A 24,012-nucleotide genomic window follows, 5' to 3' on the forward strand; every position below is an offset into this window, starting at 1 on the left:
TATTGCCTGTTGCTGGTACCATATTTCTCTTGCTGAAATACCCTTAATATTCCATCAAAAAAAAAAAAAAAAAACCCAAACAAATTAAAAGCACTTCTCTCATGAAGTTTTACTGGAAAAAAAAAAAAAAAAAAAACTCCTGTTCTATTATTTCTGTTACTGTTCTTGGCACACTACAAATGACTTCTGAATGGCTGACTTTCCAAATTGGAAAGAATATTGGTTTAAGAAAAAGCCCCAAATCAATCCAGCTGTTATTGCATCTTTAAAATATCACAAATAAGTCTGAAAAATCATCTGGCATCTTGCTGTTTCTCTGGCTGGACAACTTAGATCTTATTCATCAGCCTGCTGAATTGTTCTTTTTTCAGAAACCTAGACACCATCCCCAAATTTTCTTATGTCCTTGTTTTTAACTGTTGGCTTGCTGAATCAAGGCAACTGAATTTGATACAAGTTCAGTGTCATTTCCTTCAAGCATTAACTCATCTTTCTGGGCTTAAGATATTGAACAAGCAACACCTGGCCTCATCCAAACCCTGTGGATGTATTTTTCATGCAAGAAATTTTGGATTTCAACAAGAGAACCACTCTCCTGAATAACAGTGTTGATGGGGAAGTGAGTGCACAAAGACCTTATCTTATAATGGAAGGCTAGTGTAACACGTTGACCATAATTTGCATATGACTACAATAGTGGGAACAGCATCCAGTTCTTTTGCATTTCCCACCATTGGTCAACTTAGTCTCTTCTTTATCTTTCCAAGGAGACTGAGTCTACATTGATGTGATTGAAGTCCTCTTGCAGAGTTCCTCTGGGGCCCTTCAGGATAACAGTGCGTCCCTTCAGAGTGATGTCAATATCTTCTGGAATGTCAACAGTCTAATTGCTGAGAATGGACTTTATTCTTGCAGTAGATGTGGCAAAGAGAGACCATTTTATATTCTTAAAATTGAAATTCACATATATCCCTATCAAGAAATTAATTTCAATATTCTTAAAAGTAAGTAGCCATTATAAGGAATTTAGTTTACTTAAGTAATCCTAGAGCTAATTTCTTTTATTCCATGGGAGTTCATAAGGTAGAATAAATGACTATAAGAAGAAAGTTAGGAAATAAATGTAAATTTGTGAAACTTTTCAATTAACTAATAGGCTATATATAATGTTCCCTTAAGTACCTTTTATTAAGTGTGTGTAGCATCATCATTTCCCTCTCCTTGCAAAAGTGTTTTAAGTTCACATACACAGCTGGTGGGAATGTAAAATGGTGTGGCTGCTTTGGAAAATAGTCTGGCAGTTTTTTAAAAGGGTAAATATAGAGTTACCAAATGAACCAGCAATTCAGTGCTAAGTATATACCCAAGAGAAATGAAAATATCTGTGTACATAAAAATCTGTCCATGACTATTCATAATAGCACTATTCATCACACAAAGCAGCATTATTTATAACAGCCAATGGTGCAAACGACATAAATGTCTATCAACTGATAAAATATGGTACATCCATACAATGAAATATGATTTAGCAATAAAAAGGCATGAACTACTGACACAAACCGCAACATGGAAGAACCTTGAAAACTTTATGCTAAGTTAAAGATTGCAATCACAAAAGACCACATATGCTATGGTTCCATTTAAAGAAGTGTCCAGAATAGCTAATCCATAGGAACAGAAAGTAAATTAGTGATTGTCTTGAGCTGGGGTCCTATGGGAATGGAAGGTCACCACTAAAGGGTGAGAGATTTCTTTTGGGAGATGAAAAAAATGTTCTAAGATTAATTGTCATGACAGTTGCATGGCTCTGTGAATATGTTAAAAAATACTGAATTGTACACTCTCAATGAGTGATTTTTATGGTATGGATTTTATAGTATGTGAATTATATTTAAATAAAACTACTAAAAAAATAATGTTTTCCTTTCAGAGCAAGTTTATAAGAAATCTTTTTTCAAGAGCCATGGAATAGCTTAAGCAAAAATAAATAAAAATAACAAATAAAGTTGATATCATATTAAATAGTACTATTAAATATTTAAGCTTAAAAAGTAGCAAGTAGAGTGTATAAAGTCAGGAAACATTTTCAAGACCACAAGGAAAATGCTACAGTTCCTCAGCTTGAGAAATACATACTTTTATTGAGTAGTCAAACCAAGGGAATGTTTTTAACTTATGAATCACTTCTATACTCCACACTCTTTCCTATTAAGTAAAACATAGACAAGTAATAGCTTTCATATTTTTTGATGTGTGGAAAATTACTATTAAGTTAACTGTACCTCACAGCACTGTAGTGACCAAAATGTTTACAGGAGAATTGAGAATTTAAGCTGCTCAGAGTAGGCAGCTTAAACTAAGCAAAATGATTCAGGGGCACAGGAGTTAGATTAAGAATCAGAAGACCTATTTTTAAAACTAGCTCTCATTTCTGTGGATTATTCAAACATTTAGCCTCAATTTCTTCTGTAAAATCATGGGGACTCCTAATTGAAAGGGTTGTTGTGAAGATCAAATTATATATCATATGCATATCAGAAAATGTTCCACAACTATAACATATTATAACAACTATTAATAATCAATAGTATTAATCATATCATATATTTAAATATTTGTTATGATTAATTCAATATTAACTTATATTAAATTCAATAAAATACTATGTGTGTATTAAAATAATATTGAGTATTAATATAATAGTATTATTTACTAATATTAGTTAATTATTATTAAGTACTTGGAGATCCTATGATGAGAATTCTAATGCAAGAATCACTGGGAAGATGAGAGAGATAGAATTTGTATTTATTCTATCTACCTATCTGTCATCAGCAATATCTTTGGCTGAAAAATATCTTGAAGAACTGACTATTCAATTTTGTAAAGAAATTATGGATATTTAATAGGACCTAGTATCAAATTCATAGCAGAATCAATATATGGCTCTTCTGTGTTCAGTTAATCCTACCAAAATAAAAACCAGTATGCTGAATGCCTTCAAGAAATAGTAAAAATCAGGACATCCTGAGAAATTTAAAAATTTTCTGCTTTCTTATAGTATTCATACTCCCATTAAACTTAAATTTTTCCCTCTTAAATTGATTCTGCCTTTAATATTTTTACAATTTTATATTCTTATCACAAATATAAAACATATTTACTATAGAAAACTTAGGAGATATGGACCAACAAAAGAAGAAAAACCAAAAATTTTTACAATAACAGTGTGCTCATGTCTCATAAAGCAGCAGAGTGTGCCCTTTCAGTATGTTCCAATAAACTTTTTTTTTCTTCTGGTTTTCTTCCCTTCTCCTCCGTCTTGCCCTTAAAAACTATTTGTAGTGAGTAATACCCCTCTTTCCCACTTGACCTTGAAAGCAGATGTGTAATGCATTTGCTAACATGAAAACAATGGGAAATGGAAGAGGTTTTATCACTGATTCTCTTTCTAGTCACTACAGTTTTCTGTTTATGCTGACCACCTATTTCTCTACTTCCTCTTGATGCCAAATCATTAAAATGTGGTAACTTCTATTTTAGTGCAGAGACATGTTTTTTGCAAAAATTTGGGGAGAAATTAAGGAAAAAGGAAACCAATTCTTCCCTCCTCACAATCATATTTAATATATCTTACATCTTCCTTGTCGTTAGAAAACATACATCTAAAGGCAAAAGAATTTTTAACACATAAATGGAAAACAGTTAAACAATTTCTTTTTCAAGCTACAGAAATTTGGCATGTAGAAAGAATTATCTGAACTGGTCAAAGAGAACTTTTCTTAGCATTAGCTGTTCTCCATACTGCTTCAGCTCTTTTTCTGCAGGTTCAGGTTACCCAAACCCGGTTTGATTGATTAAAAGATGTACCTACTTTTTAGTTTTGGTTATGAATTGCTTTCCTCTTTGGGAGTTTTTAGTTCAATTTAAAATAGGATTGTTGGCTTTTTTTTTTTTTTTTTTTTTTTTTTTTTTGGCTATTGTTGTTTTGTTTTGCCTTACCACTCACATGGTATCTACAGTTAAAAGAAATTGGCTTATTGGTTCTTTCTACTCCTCAAAATAGACTTTGTTGTGGTTAATTTCCTTCTTCAGTGTTACTGGTCTTTCTAAAAAACAAAGATTTAATTCTGGGCAGTGTTCTACAACAGCCTTTCAAGACATTTTAGTGACCAATCTTAAGTAAAAACAGAGTCCTTTGTCATTTCATGAGTGCCTTGCTGTTTATGCATTACCTGTAGCAAAATAAGGGACTTGGAAATTTGAAATGCAAATGTAAAATTGCAGCAGCTTTCAGATCAAGTTCAGGAGAAACTGAACACAGAAACAATGTGTTGAAATTGGGATACAAAGTAAATGGAACTCATTATTTTTATTTATTCTCATGTCCTTAATTTAACACAGGAAAAAGTGATGATGTAAAACTGTTTTTTGAAATAAATATGTATGTGTGTGTGTGTGTGTGTGTGTGTGTGTGTGTGTGTGTGCAGGCACACATGTCTGTCTATCTGTGGATGTCAGAGGTGTTTAGGCCAAAACTTCATTTCTAGCTTTTAAACTTATTACAACATCTTCTTTTTAAAAAGATTTTATTTATTTGAGAGAGAAAGAGAATGAGTGGAAGGAAGGGCAGAGGGAGAGAGAGAAGCAGACTCCCACTGAGCAGGGAGCCCACAGGTGTGGGGCTCGATCCCAGGACCCTGAGATCATGACCTCAGCCAAAGGCAGATGCTTAACTAACTGAGCGACCTGGGCCCCCCTGCAACATTCTTCTTTAAAAAGATAATTTCTTCATTTGCCCTTTGCCCCTCAACCTGCTTCGATTCTGTAATTCATAATTTCAATAAATATTTTGCCAATATCCTATAAACCTTTTGTCCTTCTGTCTTTTTGTCACATTTCTCTGGCAAAAACCTCAATCCCTTGGAAACACAAATCTCTACCTTTTCAGTGCCTTTGCCCCAGCTGCCAGTCCTTAGTAGAAAAAGTACAATATGGCGGACTGATTGCACCGGGATCCATATACAACTTCAACTGGGCCTGGAGACTGCCCTTCGAGCCTCCTGAATCTACTTGGTCAATTTACTATCCCACCTGACACAACACTTTCAGACCTTTTCCATTTTCTTCTACTCTCTCTAGCCCAGTAATTCCCAACTGGGGGTGATTCTGCCCCCCAACCCCAGCCCCTAGGGGATATTTGTCAATATCTGAAGACAGTTTTGATTGTCATAGCTGGAAGGACAGGGGTGGGGTAGTGCTGCTCACCATCTAATAATACACGGGAAAGACCCGCATAACACAGAATTATCTGGTCCAAAACGTCAATAATGTTGAGGCTGAAAAACTCAACTCTAGCACCTTCATGCTCAGCAGATGCTATTCTTCCTTTACAGAGAAAATAGCAGCCAACTTTTCAGCACTCTCTCATCTTTTCTATTTCAAACACAAAATATACATTTCTGCACAGGGTCTCCCATCTTCTTCCAACAGAGGGACTATCTCCTCCTGGCTGAGACTAACCCACCCCCTGTGCTTTGGACTTCAAAGCCTCTTTCTTTTCTCTATAATATTATACTACATATTATTCATTTTATCTTGTGTATATTCAATCTTGCTTTCTACATGCTTCCTTTTTTATTTTAAATGCAATAAAGTTTCTTCAACTATAAAGACCAAAAAAAAAAAAAAAATCCACAAAAACCCTCCCCTCCCTTCAGGTATTACTCTGTCCTCTCTCTTTGCAGCCACATTTCTTCAAGTAGTTGTTAATGACACCAGCTGTCTACAGTTCCTCACCTCCCACTCATTGCTCAACCTACTCCAGTCTGGCTTCTAGGCTCGTCACTCCATGAAAACAAGCTCTAATGAAGGTCACCGATGTCCTCCACATCCTAAAGTCCTGAGATCATTTAAAATTTTCATTTGACTTCACATCTCAGAAGCATTCAACAATGCTTTTTGAAACATCCTTCCCTTGATTTCTGTGACACAACAATCTCTTGGTTTTCAACACCTCTGATCAATTCTTTTGTTTCTTGCTTATTCATCCTTTTCTTGGCCTTTAAATGTAGGCATCTCCTTAAGGCTCAGTGCTGGAATTCCACATCTTCTTTATCTTCACTCTCTTTCTACTTACTGTCGTTCAGAACCATTGCTTCATTTAACATACATATGCAAGATACATAGTTTTAAAGATTTTACTTATTTACTTGAGAGAGAGAGAAAGAGAGAGAGACCATGAGCAGGGGTGGGGGGTTAGGGCAGAGGAAGAGGGAGAAGCAGGCTGAGCAGGGAGCCTGACACAGGGCTCAATCCCGGGACACTGAGACCATGACCTGAGCCAAAGGCAGACACTGAGCTGAGCCACTCGGGCAACTCAATATATAAGATATTTTTAAATTAATACGTCTGGTCTGGGCCTCTCACAGTTTTAGATCTGTAGATCTAGTTACCTGCTTCTTTTTTTCATATGTCTCAAACATTTCAATCTCAACATATCTCTAATTGACATCTGCCTCTTTTCTTAGACTCTTCTCCTTCCAACATTGCCTTTCCAGGTCCTGAGAAGATGAAATTTTCCACCTTCCATAATTGAACCTAAAAGAGTTTGATCCTCATCCTCTTCCATGTCGAGACAGCCAGTTCATAGCACATAGCCTTTCCTATTGCCTCTTTGTCTCTCAAGTAACTGATTCTGGCCAAATTATTCCTCTTAAAAGATGTTTTTGATCCTCTATGGTACTAGGAGTTCCAGAATGATCTGGTTCTTGTTGGTTTCTGAAGCTTGATTAGTCAGAAAAGTAGGGATTGCTTTTGAAGACAAGGGTACTTACTTGGGAGGGGTCTTTCCTTATGCTCTCATCCAAATTCTTTTGATACCACTTGTTCACTATCTTATTTGCATGTCAGAACTAGATAGATGGACATTAAGCTCTGACATTAAGCTGGGAGTGATGAAAGTCTGATTTTGGCCTAGGTTTTGCCAGAGATGAAAGGTTATTTCAGTCAAAAATAGAATAGTCACTTCTAGAACAGTCACCAGATGTTCCCAGGTTTTAGTTCATACCATGAGCCAAATACTTAGGTATTTGAATTTATTTCTTTTTTAAAGATTTCTGATGCTATTTAAAAAAACCTAACTTCTACCCATAGTCACTGACTTGGTCAAATCCTTCACTGGTAGTGGCAACAATGTCCCCCCAGATTTTATCCCTATTGGGTACCAGAGGGCAAGTGACTAAAGATGATAATTTAATTACCTTTTGGTCATTGTATACCATGAGCTTTCAGATTATCTTCCGATAACATCAAGGGTGCTTTCATACAGTGGTGCCTGGGTGGCTGAGTTGGTTAAACATCTACCTTTGGCTCAGGTCATAATCCCTGAGTGCTGAAATTGAGCCCCACATTGGGTTCTCTGCTCAGTGAGGAGCTTGCTTCTCCCTCTCCCTCCCACTGATGCTCTCTCTTGCTATCTCTGTCATTAATTCTGCCCCTCTCTCTCTCAAATAAATAATAAATAAATAAATAAAATCTAAAAAAAAAAAAAAGAGGCTTTCATGCTTTTCTATAATACTCTATTTCCTGGTTCTAAATTCTTTGGTTTTATAAGATGCTTCTGATTGCAAATAATAGAAAGCATTACTGGTCTCCTTCAGCTAATAACAAAAGGGGAAGGGACAGCTTTGTTAGAAAGATACAAAGAGTTTATGGAATCAACGTGTTACTGTTATTCCCTTAAATGAGGCAGTTATGCTGCTAGAGGGAATTAGAATTATTTGCAGACTTGTATTCAGAGTTAGAACACAGAAAGCCCCAGGATACCAATTATAAAAGTGAAATCCAGAAAGAGAAGGCTTAGACATCAAAATATTAGAGGACATTACCAATTCACATCAGCAATAATTTGGAGAATATATATAATAAGATAATTTAAATGTATATGACCAAAAATGGACATTTTTAAATTAGGCTGAATGTAATTATTGATACAAGTTCACTTTTAGGAGATTCCTAATTCCTGATACTGTATGATGGAAAGAAGCTGGTCTGGGTAACACTAAACTAGACTTAAAAATGAACTTGAGATGTCAGAAATGTCTTAGAATAATGTAGAGAAAATAATTCAAATAATTGGGAGATTGGAATGCTGGATTCGATTTATCATAGGTGTCCTGTTCAACTATCCATTAAATACATTCTTCAATCAATCCTAGAAGACATTCCATTTACTAGGGTTTTGAGACATCCATTGGCATATCGCAAAAGGGGTGTAGAGGTTATCCTTTAGAGGCTATGGGAGTAGCTAAAATAGAAATGGGTTTTCTGATTTCAGTAGGAACAGTAAGTCCCGAAGATGGTAAAAGCCAGATAGGTCACTCACCACTGGAGGAATGATGCCTGCTACTATAATGGCAGCAGGGTATAAAATGGGGGTGACTATGGGAATCTTTGCCAGTTGAATAATTGATCACAGAATCCTCAGTGTTTAAATAGAAGAACAGTCCCTTAAGATCATATTTTATTTCTCCAGCCCAAATCTACTGGTTTGGTGAAGAGTTCTTCTCTCTATACTACTCTATACTACAGTCTAATATATATGGCTTATCACTGATGGTTAGTCCTAAAATTTAGCTTTCGGGGTAAAGAATATATATCACAATGGAACTAGAGGTGGGAAGGGACATTATCTGGAGTTCTCCAGATAGACTACTACCTTGGAGTGTAAATTTGAAAATGGAGCATATAAATAAAGATGGGATGAGGGTTCATATTTGGTTATGGTGGCATGATTCTTGCAGTGTCCGGGGTATTCTGGCCAGATGATTCTTGTCAAAAGCCACTTCTTCTTATCACTGATTCTTGGACTTCTGGACGTGGTTTGATTCCTGTCTGGCTTCTGGGTCTTGTGCTCCAGCAGCCTTTGATTTGGTTGAGTTCATCACAGCATCTCTTCTCCATTTTCTTGCACTTAGTCAGAGTTCACTTATATAACTTGCATATGTTACTTGTATCTTAACAGACACAGCACTTAAATGCTCAGTGAATGGCAGCATCATTTATCCAGTTGAACAAGTCAAAAATCCAGGGTACATCCTTGATAATCCCTCTCTCTCTCCCCCACATCTAATCTACCACTAAATGTTATTGATTTTCCTTCTGAAATATCCCTTGAGTCTATCCACTTCTCTCCAGCTTTATCACTATCACCATCAACACCTTAGCCTAAGTCACCATTATATCTCACTGAGACCACAACAATCTATTTTGTCTACCTGCACTTTTCCCCATTCTTCTCTAAATGTAAAATCTGATCCTGTACCTGGGTGTTTTAATTTTTATAATTTTTAATTAAACATTTAGACACCCAACTGACTGGGGTCATGATCTTGAGGTCTGTGGAATCAAGGCCCGTGTTGGCTCTATGCTCAGAGCAGAGTCTGTTTCACATTCTGTTTCTCCCCCTCTCTCTCTGCCCCTCCACCTGCTTGCACATACCCCCCCCAAATAAATTAAATATTTAAATATTAAAATTTGATCATGTTGCACACTGCCCCACTACCCAGCTAAATCCTCTTTCTTTTAGTCCCCTGAGAATGTGCCTTGCTGCTTCCTACCTCCAGGCCTCTGCATATGCTGTTCCCTCCCTCTGGAACTGTCTTCTTCCTCTATTCCCTTCACATAGTTAACTCCTATTCATCCTTCACACCTCATCATATCTCCCTCCTGATTGCTGACTTAGTCTGCTCAGGCTGCTATGACAAAATTTCACAGACTGCATGGCTTAAACACAGACATTTACCTCTCACAATTCTGGAGACTGGGAAGTCCAAGATCAAGGTGTTGGCTGATTCATTTCCTGGAGAGGGCCCTCTTCCTAGCTTTCAGATAGCTGAATTTTCATCATGTTCTTACATGGTTTTCCTTGTTGCACATACCTGTAGGTGGGGGGGAAATCTCTTCCTCTGACTCCAAATCCTATTAGATTAAGGCCCCTTTCTTAAGACTTCATTTAATCTTAAGCACCTCTGAAAGACCCTATCTCCAAATATAGTCACATTGACTAACTTCAACAAATGAATTTGGGGGACACAATTTAGTCCACAGCATTCTTCCCCTGGTACCCCCCAAATTCATATCTTTATTACATGCAAAACATATTTATTCCATCCCAACAGCCCTCAAAGTCTTAACTCATTCCAGCATCAACTCCAAATTCTAAAGTCTCACCTAAATATCATCTAAATCAGATATGGGTGAGACGTGAGGTATGATTCATCCTGTGGCAAAATTCTTCTCTCTCACTGTGAACCTGTGAAACCAGACAAGTTATGTCCTTCCAAAGTATGGTGACAGGAGAAGCATAGGATAGACATTCTCATTCCAAAAAGTAGAAAAAGAAGGAAGGAATCCCAAGCAAGTCCAAAACCTCACAGGGCAAATTCTATTAGATCTTAAATCTTGAGAATAATCCTCTCTAGTTTGATGCCCTGCCTCCTGGACCTTAATCAGGGGTCACATCTTTATATCGGGCAGAGGCCATCTGACTTATTGAAATTGAGTTAGTGACCCTGACGATCTCTGAATCTCCATTAGCGCCATTTTTCTCTTTTCTTGAAGGATAAAGCATGTTTATAGCCAAATAGCTCAAGGGTTGCATCCTTATAGAATTCCAGAAGTATGATAGACTTCCTTCATTCTATTCTACTTTGTTCTTTTGGTCCAAACTGGCAGTATCTCTGCTGGCATAATCCCATCTCTATTCCTGGCTTCTGCTGAGATGACTGATTAAATCCATGAGCCACATCTATGATCTCTTTATCAAGTGGCTGCTCAGCCATACCCTTAGCATTCTCTTCAGAACAAGCTTTTTCATTCTTTTGCAATGTGAGTAGGTTTAGAGTATTTCAAATCTACAAGTTCTTGTTCCTATATATTTAACACTTCCTTCTTCAATTCATCTTTCTCTGCTCAAATTTTATTAAAGCAGTAAGGAGGAGCCAAGCTGTACCTTCAAGACTCTGCTTAGAAATCTCCTCCACTAATGTCCAATTTTACTGCTCAAAAGTTCTATCATTCACAAGACACTAGAACATAATTCAGCCAAATTCTTTGCCACTCTATAAGAAGGATCACCTTTCTTCCAGTTTCTAGTAATCTGTTCCTCATTTCCCTCTGAGACCTCTGCAGTCTAGGTGGAGGAGGGTTTGAGAATTTGCATGTCTAACTTTGAGCGTCACTATTATAAACTATGAAAATGCTTCTTAAACTTTAAGCTGCATGCAAATCCCAGGTTATCTTGCTAAATGTCAATTCTATTTCTATAGGTCTGGGCAAGGTTGAGGATTTTGCAGTTCTAACATAATACCAGACCAGTTGCAAACTGCCTCCAGGTGGATTATGTTTGCATCATTTGGAAGCTTGTTAAGAAAATCTCCATTTGGTCACCAGGCCTCCAAATCTGAATCTGCATTTCATAATGCATGTTAACATGATTTGTGTCAATTAATATTTGAGAACCGCTGCTCTAGGTGCTTATATCATCAGGGAATTTAGGGACATGGATATGGAGGATATGCTAGGTTTGAGTCACAGAAAACTTGTAAATAGATATTTTGTCCATGACAGATGGTGTTAGCTAGATAGACCATTTACTTTTAATACTGTTACAGTTTAGAAGCCACTTTGAAAATATGTTACTACTTTTGATCTTGACAGCAGCATTGTCATGTGTAAAGCAAGTATTCCTATTCCCACTTTATAGTTGAGAAACTAGAAATTAGTATAGAAAAATCACTTATTTAAAGTTACACAGCTAATACATGACAGGTCCTTAGTTTGAACAAAGTACTTTGCTCCAAGTCTGGTGTTTGTTTTCCATTAAATGACATTTCCAGATCTTTCTATTTATTAAAAAATATGGATTTGGAAATTTAATAGGGAATTGCTCTTTCCAGTCAAATCATTTCATATGATTTGTCAGCCTGCTCCTTCAAATTCTCTAAAAAACAGCTTTCACCGTGTCATCACGATGCTCTTCTAAGATGTTCTTTTCTGTATATTTTACTTTTTTTTTGACATTTGGAACATGGCTGGAAGTCAGGAAATAAAGAGAGCTCTGCACAGCCAAGGTGGGAACAACAAAATCAAAATGCCAAAATTTACACAATTTACTCATAGATAAATAGTCTCTCACAGAGAGAAGTTCCTGGAGCTTACCCTGAGAGTTGGAACACTCTGGAACAGGTCCTAGAAGTACGGAAATTTCTTTCTTTCCTCCACCTCTTCCAGAATCTAAAGCATATAAAAAGCAGCATTTGAAAGAGGAAGAGTTTCCTATCATAGGCAAATGAAATGACAGAGGTTAAAAAAATCTTGGGCCTCTTGCAACTCAAAGGAGACAGTAGCCATTAAAGAAGAAGGAGAAAGAAGAGAGGGGGAGGAGAGGGAAGAGAAAGAAAGGAAGAGAGAAAGAGTGGGAGGAGAAGGAGGGTGTAGGGGAGAGGGGAGGAGGAGAAAGAACACCGAAGTACAGCAGTACATAGTCCTATGCACCACAGTAGGCCATGCAGGCATCATTACTTTACACTAGAGTGGAATTTCATTTTCAAACAATGATGATTGTACATCATTTAAGAAAAGGTTAAGTTATATTTAGACTACTTTGTTGAAGAAAGCAATAAGATATGCAATGCGATTCAGAAAAATTTCTATAAAGAGATTTAAGAGAGCAAATCTTCAATACTTCAGAGTGACGCAGCCTCTTAGGAGTTCCTAATAGATGAGATTTCATTTCATTTTGTTTCTTTTGTCTCCCTTTCTATTTTTTAGTGTTTTAAAGTATGGAAAAGACATATCCACTAATATTTCACTTACCTGAATTTGACTATATGTATGTAGGACAAGAGAGAGGGAGAGGGGGAGAGAGAGAGAGAGAGAGAAAGGAAAGAAAAGGAGGAAAAAAGATCTGGGTGGGATTTCCATCAGCCATCCCACTCAGTGAGCACATATTTTGGCAGGAGTCAGGGAGGGAAGACAGGCTTATGCTGTAACTTCAATCTCAGTTACTTTCAGAGCTTTTATTATGCCAGTATCTTGCTTTGTGATTATAGTGTCTGAAGGCATGTATGTTTTTGTGCCCCATTGCTAACAAAATATTTTATCTGTTGAACAACTGAGAAAATGTTAAACTCTTCAAATGCTGGAGTAAAACTTGATTGTATTGTACTTATTGAGAGGTTCTGTATTGGGCTCCAGTGTTTAATGTCAAATAAAAAAAAACAAATTTGGATTAATAAGGACTTAATTTGAAAGGATTATTTTTGAGTTGGGGAAGGCAAGCATCTCAAGAGTGAGAAAAAAAATGGTTGGTTTTTATTTTTTAAAGAGGAATGGGCTGGAAAGAATTAGGGGGAGAGAAGTGGATGAGAGGCATGATCCGATGGTAGTTCAGAGAATGCTTTACCCTGAGACCAGCCTGTTTGAGGAATGTTGTCTGTTGGCTCAGGATGAGAGTGAGCCCAAGTTCAGGAAACTTGGGAAAGAAGAAGGGTTTAACCAAAGTTTAAGAAGCATTTGTTCAGGGGCCCCTGAGTGGCTCAGTCCATTAAGCGACTGCTTTCAGCTCAAGTCATGATCCCAGGGTCCTTGGATAGAGCTCCTATATCAGGATCTCTGATCAGCAGGGGAACCTACTTTTCCCTGTCTCTCTGCCTCTCCCCTCCACTCATGCACTCTTTCCCTCAAATAAATAAATAAAATATTAAAAATAAAAAAGAAGCATCTGTTCACATTGATCAGTGGGGATGAGCAGTTCTGCTGATCATTTATGAAACAAAGAATGGGAATTTGGGGGGACATTGTCTGGTTTCACTCCAGGTAACTGGGGGCCACCTATAATTTTTATTTAAGTCATGTGGGGAAGGGTCCTTCTTTACCCTTCCATTTCCTAGAATACAAAGGAACAGATGATTTCTTAACCTTTGCTGTTTTTCAGAAGCACAAAGCTCAGTTAAATTCAATATTGTCACTAACATATGAATATTACAAAATATACTGAATTTTAGGGGGTAATTTAAGGAGTTTCCCAAGGTAATTTTAATTATGTACCATAATCAGGTGGCAACTGCAGTTTCTAACTACTGCTTAAGATGACTTTTTTTTTTTTAAAGGTTTTATTTATTTATTCATGAGAGATACAGAGAGAGAGGCAGAGACATAGGCAGAAGGAGAAGCAGACTCCTCGCAGGAAGCCCAATACGGGACTCAACCCCAGGACTCCAGGACCACACCCTGAGCTGAAGGCAGACGCTCAACTGCTGAGCCATCCAGGCTTCCCTAAGATGACTTTTATAACCACATATGTAAGTTTGAAATTTCAGTTCCTCGTATTTCAAAATCTCTAAAGAAATGCACTTTTATACATCTAGGTAAAATACCAAGTCATGTCATTTCCTCAGTGAGTCCTTTCTTGATCCAGATCAAATTTAGTTTAAGAGCCAGTTATTTGCTTATATTTCTTATTGATATTCATCACATTTGTAAGACATGCACTTAATACTTTTATTTCATGATAATTTAGAACCTCAGCGGGAACAGGGAACTTGCCTGTGTTGTTTGATACTGTTTCAGTACCTGGTCTATTTTAGATGCTCAGTACATTCTTGTTAGATCAATGAAAGATGTTTCTATTAATCTCACACTGTAGAATAAACTGAGGAAATAATAGAATTATTGTTATACCTAAAAAGTTGCTTTATTCTATTGTCCTCCATTGTATATTGTATATTGTTTTGACTGACAATTCCTTGTAATTTAGGTTTGTGGAAATTGGAAGGAGTGTCTTGAGAATCATTTTATAATATCTGCATAGGATAGGTTTATCTACATGGATTGCTATCACTTATTAATCAACGATACCTAATATTTATTACTGCCTATTATATGCTAAATTCTTTACATAAATTCTTTAAATTCTTTACATCTTTAATTTTCAAAATAATCTCATGAGTAAACTGGTTTGTATAGGAATAGTTCTAGATTATTTCTGTATAAACAAAAACGGGTCATCAAAATATCTAACTCCTCTTATAATCATGAATATTTCTGGAACATAGAGAAAATGGATTCCAATCTAAAACTGGTATCTTTATGTCTTGTAGTTATTTTGCATAACACTTCTGAAATATATAAATTATGAAAGCATAATGTAGTAAAAGGAGTTTGGGAGATAATTCTTGCTTATGGAACCCTACCCCAAATTTACTACATAGTATTTTATAATGGTTATAAGTATGGATATTTTTGTGGGTAAAAAAACATAAAATAGGACGCTATTTGCATTAGACACAATTTATACAGCATAAACTCATCTCTGTATGTCATAGAAAATGATGACTGAGAATGGTGTAAGCCAAAAAATATTAAGTATAAAGCATAAGTTAGGGACTAATAATATAACTCTAAATAATATTCCTTTGTGTTAGCAGGGGACCCAGAGCACAGAAAAGATGGGTGTAGATGCTATATTACAGAAGATGTTGGTGCTGGGTCCTTCAGCTGGGTCATCACTTAATTCATAGCCGGTTGAGTGGATAAAATAATTGAACAAGCCTCTCAAGCATGAATCAGCTCTACAAACTTTATCCACATCCAAAATCCTTGGACTCAAATCTGTTTGAAGCTGTCAGGTTATGATGGTGGGGGGTGGGTAGGTTGGCAGCTCCCTCCTTCTTCCAAGGAGGTTTGGCACTTCATCCCCCTCACCCTACCCTCCCTCTTTCCTAGTGCCCCTGTATACTCAGTAAATGTGTAGGGTTTGGAGGAGATGAAGGGGCAATTAAGAAGAAACAAGGCTCTCTTGTCCTTTGTTCTTTACCCTCTACTGCCCTGAGGTACTTAATTACAGCTTTGAAATTAAAAGCTAGCTTATTTGGATTAATAGAAAAGGAACTGCATGTTCAAGATTGCCAAACTTATGTATTATTCTTGAATTCTTTCCAGAATCCAGCCTACTCTAAATCCTCTTTTTCCTAATTTGTTTGATATAAGATAATAATGGTTATCAGAATCAACTCCGGCAGTTGTTGAAGGGCAATTTTTTTCTAAGCCAATTCTATGTGTCAGGCACCACTTTCAAAGCACTGGGGATAGGTGGATGAACACAACAAAATTCTTATCTTTGTGGAACCTAATTCTAATGATGGAGATAAGAGATAATCAACAAAAACATAATATGACTTCAAGTAGCATTATGTGCTCTGAAAAGAAATAAAGTAATATAAAGCATAAGAAATGAAGTGTGTGTGTGTGTGTGTGTGTGTGTGTGTGTGTGTGTCCTTTCTGATGAGGTGATATTGGAGGAGATTTATTCCATGGAATGAGAGAGCAGGACAAGTGATAAATTGGGGAAAGCTCCAGATAAATGGTAGAGCAACTATAAAAGCTTTGAGAGGAGCATGTACTTGGCAGGGGGCCAGTGTGACTGAAGAAGACTTAAGGTACGAGTAAGAGGAGAAATTAAATCTGAAAGGTAGCCTGGGACCAGATCATGTAGAATCCAATATGTCATGGGTTAGAATTTTGGGTTTTATATTAAATGTGATTGGAATCCATTGAAGAGTTTTTGTGGAAGAGTGACATAATCAGATTTATACTTGTAAAGGAAGTCCTTCTGGCAGAAAAAAATTATACCAGATAGAAGCTTGGATCTATGCAAAGAAGTGAAGAGCCACGGAAATGATATCTATATGGCTACATATAAAATATTTTATTTTTTTAATATTGAAAACTTTGAAAAAGTTCACTTAAGCAAATATAACAAAATATTTTCTGGAGCTTATGACTTATATAGAAGAAAAAATACATCAACAACAGCACTAAAATAGGGATAGGAAAAATGGAAGTATGCTGTTATAAGATTATTATACTCTCTGTGAAGTGGCAAAATAGTAGTTGAAGGTAAACTGATAACTTAAAAATGTACACGATAAGCCATGAACAATAACTAAAATAAAAAACCACCAAATTATAGCTAATAGGCAACAACGGAAATAAAATGGAACCACAAAAAAAAAAAAACCAATTAATTCAGAAGATAAAGAGGAGAAAGGGAACAAGCAACATACGTGAAAAATAGAAAATGAAGAGCAATAAGGTATATCAAAACCCAACCATATCAATAATCATCAAATATAAATGGTCTAAATATTCCAATTAAAAGGAAGAGGTTGGGCAGCCCAGGTGGCTCAGGGGTTTAGCACTGCCTTTAACCCGGGCATGATACTGGAGACCCAGGATGGAGTCCTATGCCGGGCTCCCTGCATGGAGCCTGCTTCTCCCTCTGCCTGTGTCTCTGCCTCTCTCTCTCTCTCTGTGTCTCTCGTGAATAAATAAATAAAAAATCTTTAAAAAAAATAAAAGGAAGAGGTTGTCATATAAAAAAGCAAGACCCAATTACATGTGGCTTAAAAAAAACCCATTTTAAATATAAAGACACAAATAGGTTACACAGAAAAGGATGGGAAAAGATAAATTATGCTAGGACTAATCAAAAGAAAGCTAGGATGATTATATTAATTCAGATAGATTTCAAAGCAAGAAATAACAAGAAGAATAAAGAACTGCTAATTCATCAAGAGGACATAACAATCCTCAATGTTTATGTATCTAGTGACAAAACTTCAAAATACATAAAACAAAAACTGGTAGTACGGCAACAAAAAATATACAAATCCACAATTATATTCAGAGATATTTTAACTCCTCTTCCATCAACCGATAGAGAATTAGAACGACTAGAACAGTACTGTCAATCAACTTGACCTAATTGACATACATATAGCATTCCAGTAGACAACAGCACACACATTGTTTTCAAGTACACAGAGAAAATTTTCTAAGATTGGCCACATTCTGCACCACAGAACAACTAAATTAAAAAAATGTAAAAGAAATCAAATCATACAAAGTATGTTTTCTGACCACAGTAGAATTAAGTTAGAAGTAAAAACAAAAAGACTCTAGGAAAACCACTAAACATTTGGAAAAAAAAATACTCTTCTATATAACATATAGATCAAAGAAGAGGTCAAAAAAGAAAATAGAATATTTTGAACTGAATGAAAACTAAAATATCAAAACAATTGTGGAATGTAGCTATTCCACTAATTAGAAGGAAATTTCTAACATAAAATATTTGTATTAGACAAAAGAAAGGTTTTGGGTCAAGGGCCTCAGCTAACAGTAAATGAAACATAAAGTAGAAGAAAGAAAATAATAAAGATTAGAGAGGCAATCAATGAATTAGAAAATAGAGTCAATAGAGAAAATCAATGGTATTACAGGCTAATTTTTGAGATCAGTAAAATTGATAAACCTCCAGCTAGATTGGCCAAGGTAATGATAGAAAATATAAACCCCAGGAATGTGAGAATTGATATCACTACAGATTTTACAGATAGAACTTTTAACAATACAGTTGACCATTTAGATGAAATGTTTAAATTCCTCGAATAATACAAACTACCAAAATTCACTCAAGAAAAAATAGATAACCTCAATACCCCTAAATTTGATATAAAAATGGACTTGCAATTTAAAACTTACCATAAGGAAAATTCCTCGCCCAGATGTCTTTACTGATGAATTATACATTTAAGGAAGGCATAATATAAATTCTACACAGATTGTTTTAGAAAATCAGAGGGAAAGGAATAGTTCCTATCTTATTCTATGAGGCTAATATTCTGAACCAAAAGCAGGCAAAAGTGTTACAAGGCAAGAAAATTATAGATTAATATCCATCATGAACAGAGATGAAAATATTCTTAGGAAAAATTTAGCCAATTGATCATATAGTATATAAAAATGACAATGCATCATGGCCAAGTGATATTTATCCCAGGAGAGCAAGGTTTAAGGCAACCTTAACATTTAAAAATTAAAGAAGGAAATTCAATATATTAACACACTGTTTTAGTCATCTTGTACTTCTGTAGATTGGGTGGCTTACATAACAGAAATTTATTTCTCACAGTTCCAGAGGTTAGGAAGTTCAAGATCACGCTGCCAGCCAATTTTGCTTCCGGCTTGAAGATGGCCACTTTCTCTGTGTCCTTATGTAGCAAAAAAAGAGAGGTCTTGTATGTCTTCCTTTTCTTACAAGGGGACCAGTCCTATCAGATTAGGGCTCCACTCTTAAGCGCTCTTTTAACCTCTATCACCTCCTTACAGGCTCTAACTCCAACTGCAGTCACATTGGGGGAGGCAGGGCTCTGACATATAAATTTTGGGGGACACAAACACAGACTAAAAAGGAAAAAACTATATAGTTATCCTAATTGATGCAGAAAAGCAATTCACAAAATTCAACATCCATTCCTGATAAAAAGATCTCAGCAAACTGGGAAAGAAAAGGGATGTCCTCAAAGTGATAAAGGGCATCCATAAAACACTTAGCTAACATCATACATAATGATGAAATACTGCTTGCCTTCCCCTAACAGCTCAAGGAATTGTACTTACCAATCATTTTTATTCAACATTCTCCTAGAGTTCTAATCAGACAATAAGGCAAGAAAGACAAGAGTATCTAGATTGGAAACGAAGAAGAATAACTGTCTTTATTCATAGATACCATGATCATCTTGTAAAAAAAAATTCTATAAAGTCTACAAAAAAGATACTGAGAGTAATAAGCGAGCTTAGCAGGATTGTAGAATACAAGATTGGTGTACAAATCAATGCATTTCTATATGTCAGGAATGAACAATCAGAAATTGACATTAAACAATGCCATTGATAATAGCATCAAAAAAAAGTGAATTACTTAGGGATAAATCTGGAGAGATGAAGGAATTACAAAAGGGATGAGGAAACTTCTGGGAGAAATGGTTTTGTTCATTATCTTTATTGTGGTGATGTCTTTAGTGCATGTTAAAACTTATCAACCTTCATTTTAATTAGTGCAGTTTATTATATGTTAATCATACTTCAATATAGTGATTAAAAATATAATTAAATAAAGCTGTGATAAATGTACCTTTGGTTTGTTTGGGGGTAAAATAAGTTGTTCTACCTGAATATTATATAGTAGCAGAGTTACATACTTAATAATTTTTGCACTGAAGTGTTAAAACATGAGCTATTAAAAAAAAACATGAGCTATTACTTCCTTTTACATCTATCCATGTCTGTTTTGTTGCATGCATTTCTCATTTTGAAGATTATTTTACTTTTCAATTTTGGTTTGAAATAATCTAATAGGTCAGCTGAATAAATTACAATACATTTATTCCATGTACTATCACACAATTCTTAAAAAGAATTAATTAGGACTATAAGTTATAGACCTGTAAGAATATCCATACTGTAATGTTGCAAAAGAAGAACATTCAAGGGTAATATAATAGAATCCCATTTTCTGTAAAAACAAACAACAAACCCTTATGTATAAGTTAGCTTATATATTTATATGATCAGGGAGAAGGTTGTGGAAAGACGCCAGCAGTCAGCATACATTACTGTTGATGGAAATGAAAAAGTCTATTTTTTCATCATTTCACTGGTTATAATGAGTGACCATTACTTCTATAAGAACAATAAATTACAAAATTAAAAGAAACATTTGATGATTTTTCTGTCATGGTACCTATGGATTTTCAGGTAAATCTGCATGAATTATTACTTATCAATTATTGTTTTAAACCATTTAACATGAATTGTAGTACAATTTTCTGATCAAATATTATACTTTAATAAATATACTATTGCATTTCTAATACAGTGCCCTATTTTAAAATTTTTAAAATTATGACTGTGAAGCCTGTGAAGTATATATATAGAAATTAATTTTTAGAGATCTTTAAAGGTGCTGTCTCAAGGTTTGGTTTTGAAACTATTTAACTAGTTTATTAGGCTGGTGTTATTTTAAATTAGCATAATGTCTTTAGTAGAACAGAGCTATCATTTTCCTTTTATATATGCTTATTTCTCAGTTCACAAATATGTACAACTTTTATCTTTTTTTTTTGAGAAAGAGAGAGAGGTGGGGGTACGGGCAGAGCAAGGGGGAGATAGAGAATCTTAAGCAGGCGCCACACCCAGCACGGAGCCCTAGGCAGGACTCGATCTCACAACCCTGAGATCATGACCTGATACAAAATCAAGAGTCAGATACTTAACCAACTGAGCCACCCAGGTGCCTTTAACTTTTATGTTCTTTTTTTTTTTTAAAAAAAGATCTTATTTATTAATTTGAGAGAGAGAGAGGCAGAGAGAGAGAGAAAGCATGAAGGTGGGGAGGACCAGAGGGAGAAGAAGAAGCAGACTCTCCTCTGAGCATGGAGCCAGACTTGGGCCCAAATCCCAAGACCCTAAGATTATAACCTGAGCCTAAGTCAGATGCTTGACTGACTGAGCCACCCAGGTACTCCAACTTTTATCATTTTTAATATAATTTGTGGATCCACTAGGGATAATATTACGTTCAAAGACATTTTGAAAGTCACCAACTACTAGGAGGATTTGCAGTTGTTGTTTATTTTTTTTTTAAGATTTTATCTATTTATTTAAGAGAAAGAGAAGGAGAATACAGAGGAAGAGGCAGAGGGAGAAGCAGACTCCCTGCTGAGCGGGGAACTTGACATGGGGCTTGATCCCAGGACCCTGAGATCATGACCTGAGCCGAAGGTAGACTCTTAACCTTCTGAGCCACCCAGGTGCCCCTACAAGGAGGGTTTTAATAAAAGTGATTTGAGCTGAGCAGGTTTAAGTCATTTCTTCAACTTCTCTTTATTGTAGTTGGTTTGTAAATTTATAATTCTTACTCTATCCCAAATAAGGGGACAGATTTCAATTTATAAACCTCTGCATATTATAGATCTTATAGCTCACAGAAGGTTAAGAAGGTAGCAAGTGGTGTGGAGCAGGTCCCTAGACTAGCACTCAGAAAACCTCGATTCTGTTCTAGGTATGTGACTAGGTTTAGTCATTTCATTTCATTTTCTTCTTTTGTATTCAGATATTAACTCTTCTTTAAGGTTCTTTCTGCTCAGACTGGGGACCAACTAAGGCATTATGATTACCAGACATGTCCTCTTTGCCTGCAATGGTCTCTTCTGGCCCTAGCTCTTGAGAGGAGGCCAAGGTCTGTTTTCTGGAGCAAACTGATCTTTAGCTTGGCTCCCAAAGTGAGCCAGGCACCGTCCGATGCTAATCGTATATGACTGCAACTTCAAGAGGCTGGTTGTAATGTTAGAAATGCACAGATTTAGGAGGACAGGTACTGATTAATTCTAATTGTTTTATTTATATACATACACAACAATGTATTTATATATATACATGACCACAAAATGTAACCCAGGTTTCTTCCAATATTATAATTTTATTGATTATTATAGATATGAACAGAATAATTAACACAAGATAATATAGGATGTCTAAAAATAGAGGCATCTGCACATTCAGTTCCTTTTTTTTTTAATTGTTGTATGCATAGCCTTCAGTTTTAGCTAACCATGAAAAACAAGGTGATAATCTCACCCATCCATTCATAGAGCTGTGACAAATACTTCAGGACAATGCTGCCACCCACATTGCATTGTGCTTAGGAGTAAAGTGGTAGGATGAATATAGAAATTGAACTTTAACAAACAGCTTCACACAAATCATTTGAATTCAGCTTGCTCTTATTCAATCTTTTTACAAGAAATAATAATGTTGAAAAGGAGTTCCTACTCATTCCTTGAAAAAAAAGGAGGCATTAATAGATAAATCCATAAAGAAAAAAAAGAAATGAAACATATGGAAAAATGTTCAATTTTTGAATAATCAAAGAAAAGCCAGTGCATCAAGTAATACATATCAAAATCGTTGAACAGGCCAATAACCAGGGAGGAAATTGAAGCAGTCATCAAAAACCTCCCAAGACACAAAAGTCCGGGGCTAGATGGCTTCCCAGGGGAATTCTATCAAACGTTTAAAGAAGAAACCATACCTATTCTACTAAAGCTGTTTGGAAAGACAGAAAGAGATGGAGTACTTCCAAACTCATTCTATGAGGCCAGCATCACCTTAATTCTAAAACCAGACAAAGACCCCACCAAAAAGGAGAATTATAGACCAATATCCATGATGAACACAGGTGCAAAAATTCTCAACAAGATACTAGCCAATAGGATCCAACAGTACATTAAGAAAATTATTCACCATGACCCGGATGCAAGGCTGGTTCAACACTTGTAAAGCAATCAATGTGATTGATCATATCAACAAGAGAAAAACCAAGAACTATATGATCCTCTCAATAGATGCAGAGAAAGCATTTGACAAAATACAGCACCCATTCCTGATCAAAATTCTTCAGAGTGTAAGGATAGAGGGCATCTTAAAAGCCATCTATGAAAAGCCCACAGCAAATATCATTCTCAATGGGGAAACACTTGGAGCCTTTCCTCTAAGATCAGGAACAAGACAGGGATGTCCACTCTCACCACTGCTATTCAACATAGTGCTGGAAGTCCTAGCCTCAGCAATCAGACAACAAAAAGAAATAAAAGGCATTCAAATTGGCAAAGAAGTCAAACTCTCCCTCTTTGCAGATGACATGATACTGTACATAGAAAACCCAAGAGACTCCACCCCAAGATTGCTAGAACTCATACAGCAATTTGGTAGTGTGGCAGGATACAAAATCAATGCCCAGAAGTCAGTGGCATTTCTAAACACTAACAATGAGACTGAAGAAAGAGAAATTAAGGAGTCAATCCCATTTACAATTGCACCCAAAAGCATAAGATACCTAGGAATAAACCTAACCAAAGAGGTAAAGGATCTATACCCTAAAAACTACAGAACACTTCTGAAAGAAATCGAGGAAGACACAAAGAGATGGAAAAATATTCCATGCTCATGGATTGGAAGAATTAATATTGTGAAAAGGTCATTGTTACCCAGGGCAATTTACACATTTAATGCAATCCCTATCAAAATACCATGGACTTT

The 24,012-nt window shown here is 35.9% G+C and overlaps 1 long non-coding RNA gene and 1 pseudogene across 3 annotated transcripts in view; one reads left to right on the top strand and one right to left on the bottom strand.

Annotated features, from left to right (window-relative positions):
- The window catches only part of LOC140636628 (uncharacterized), a 48,719-nt gene that overhangs the window by 16,236 nt on the left and 8,471 nt on the right, over window positions 1-24,012 (top strand). The window contains exons 2-3 of one of the 3 annotated variants that reach the window (XR_012033854.1): window positions 14,178-14,369; window positions 15,492-18,997. This is a non-coding gene — a long non-coding RNA (uncharacterized lncRNA). Of the gene's footprint in view, window positions 1-14,177; window positions 14,370-15,491; window positions 18,998-24,012 lie in introns of those variants that run through there. The other 2 variants (XR_012033859.1, XR_012033855.1) reach the window with 2 other exon arrangements.
- LOC140608610 (large ribosomal subunit protein uL6-like) lies at window positions 337-10,847 on the bottom strand (annotated as a pseudogene).

Source organism: Canis lupus, chromosome 1 (assembly GCF_048164855.1).
Source record: "Canis lupus baileyi chromosome 1, mCanLup2.hap1, whole genome shotgun sequence".
Classification (NCBI taxonomy): Eukaryota; Metazoa; Chordata; class Mammalia; order Carnivora; family Canidae; genus Canis; species Canis lupus.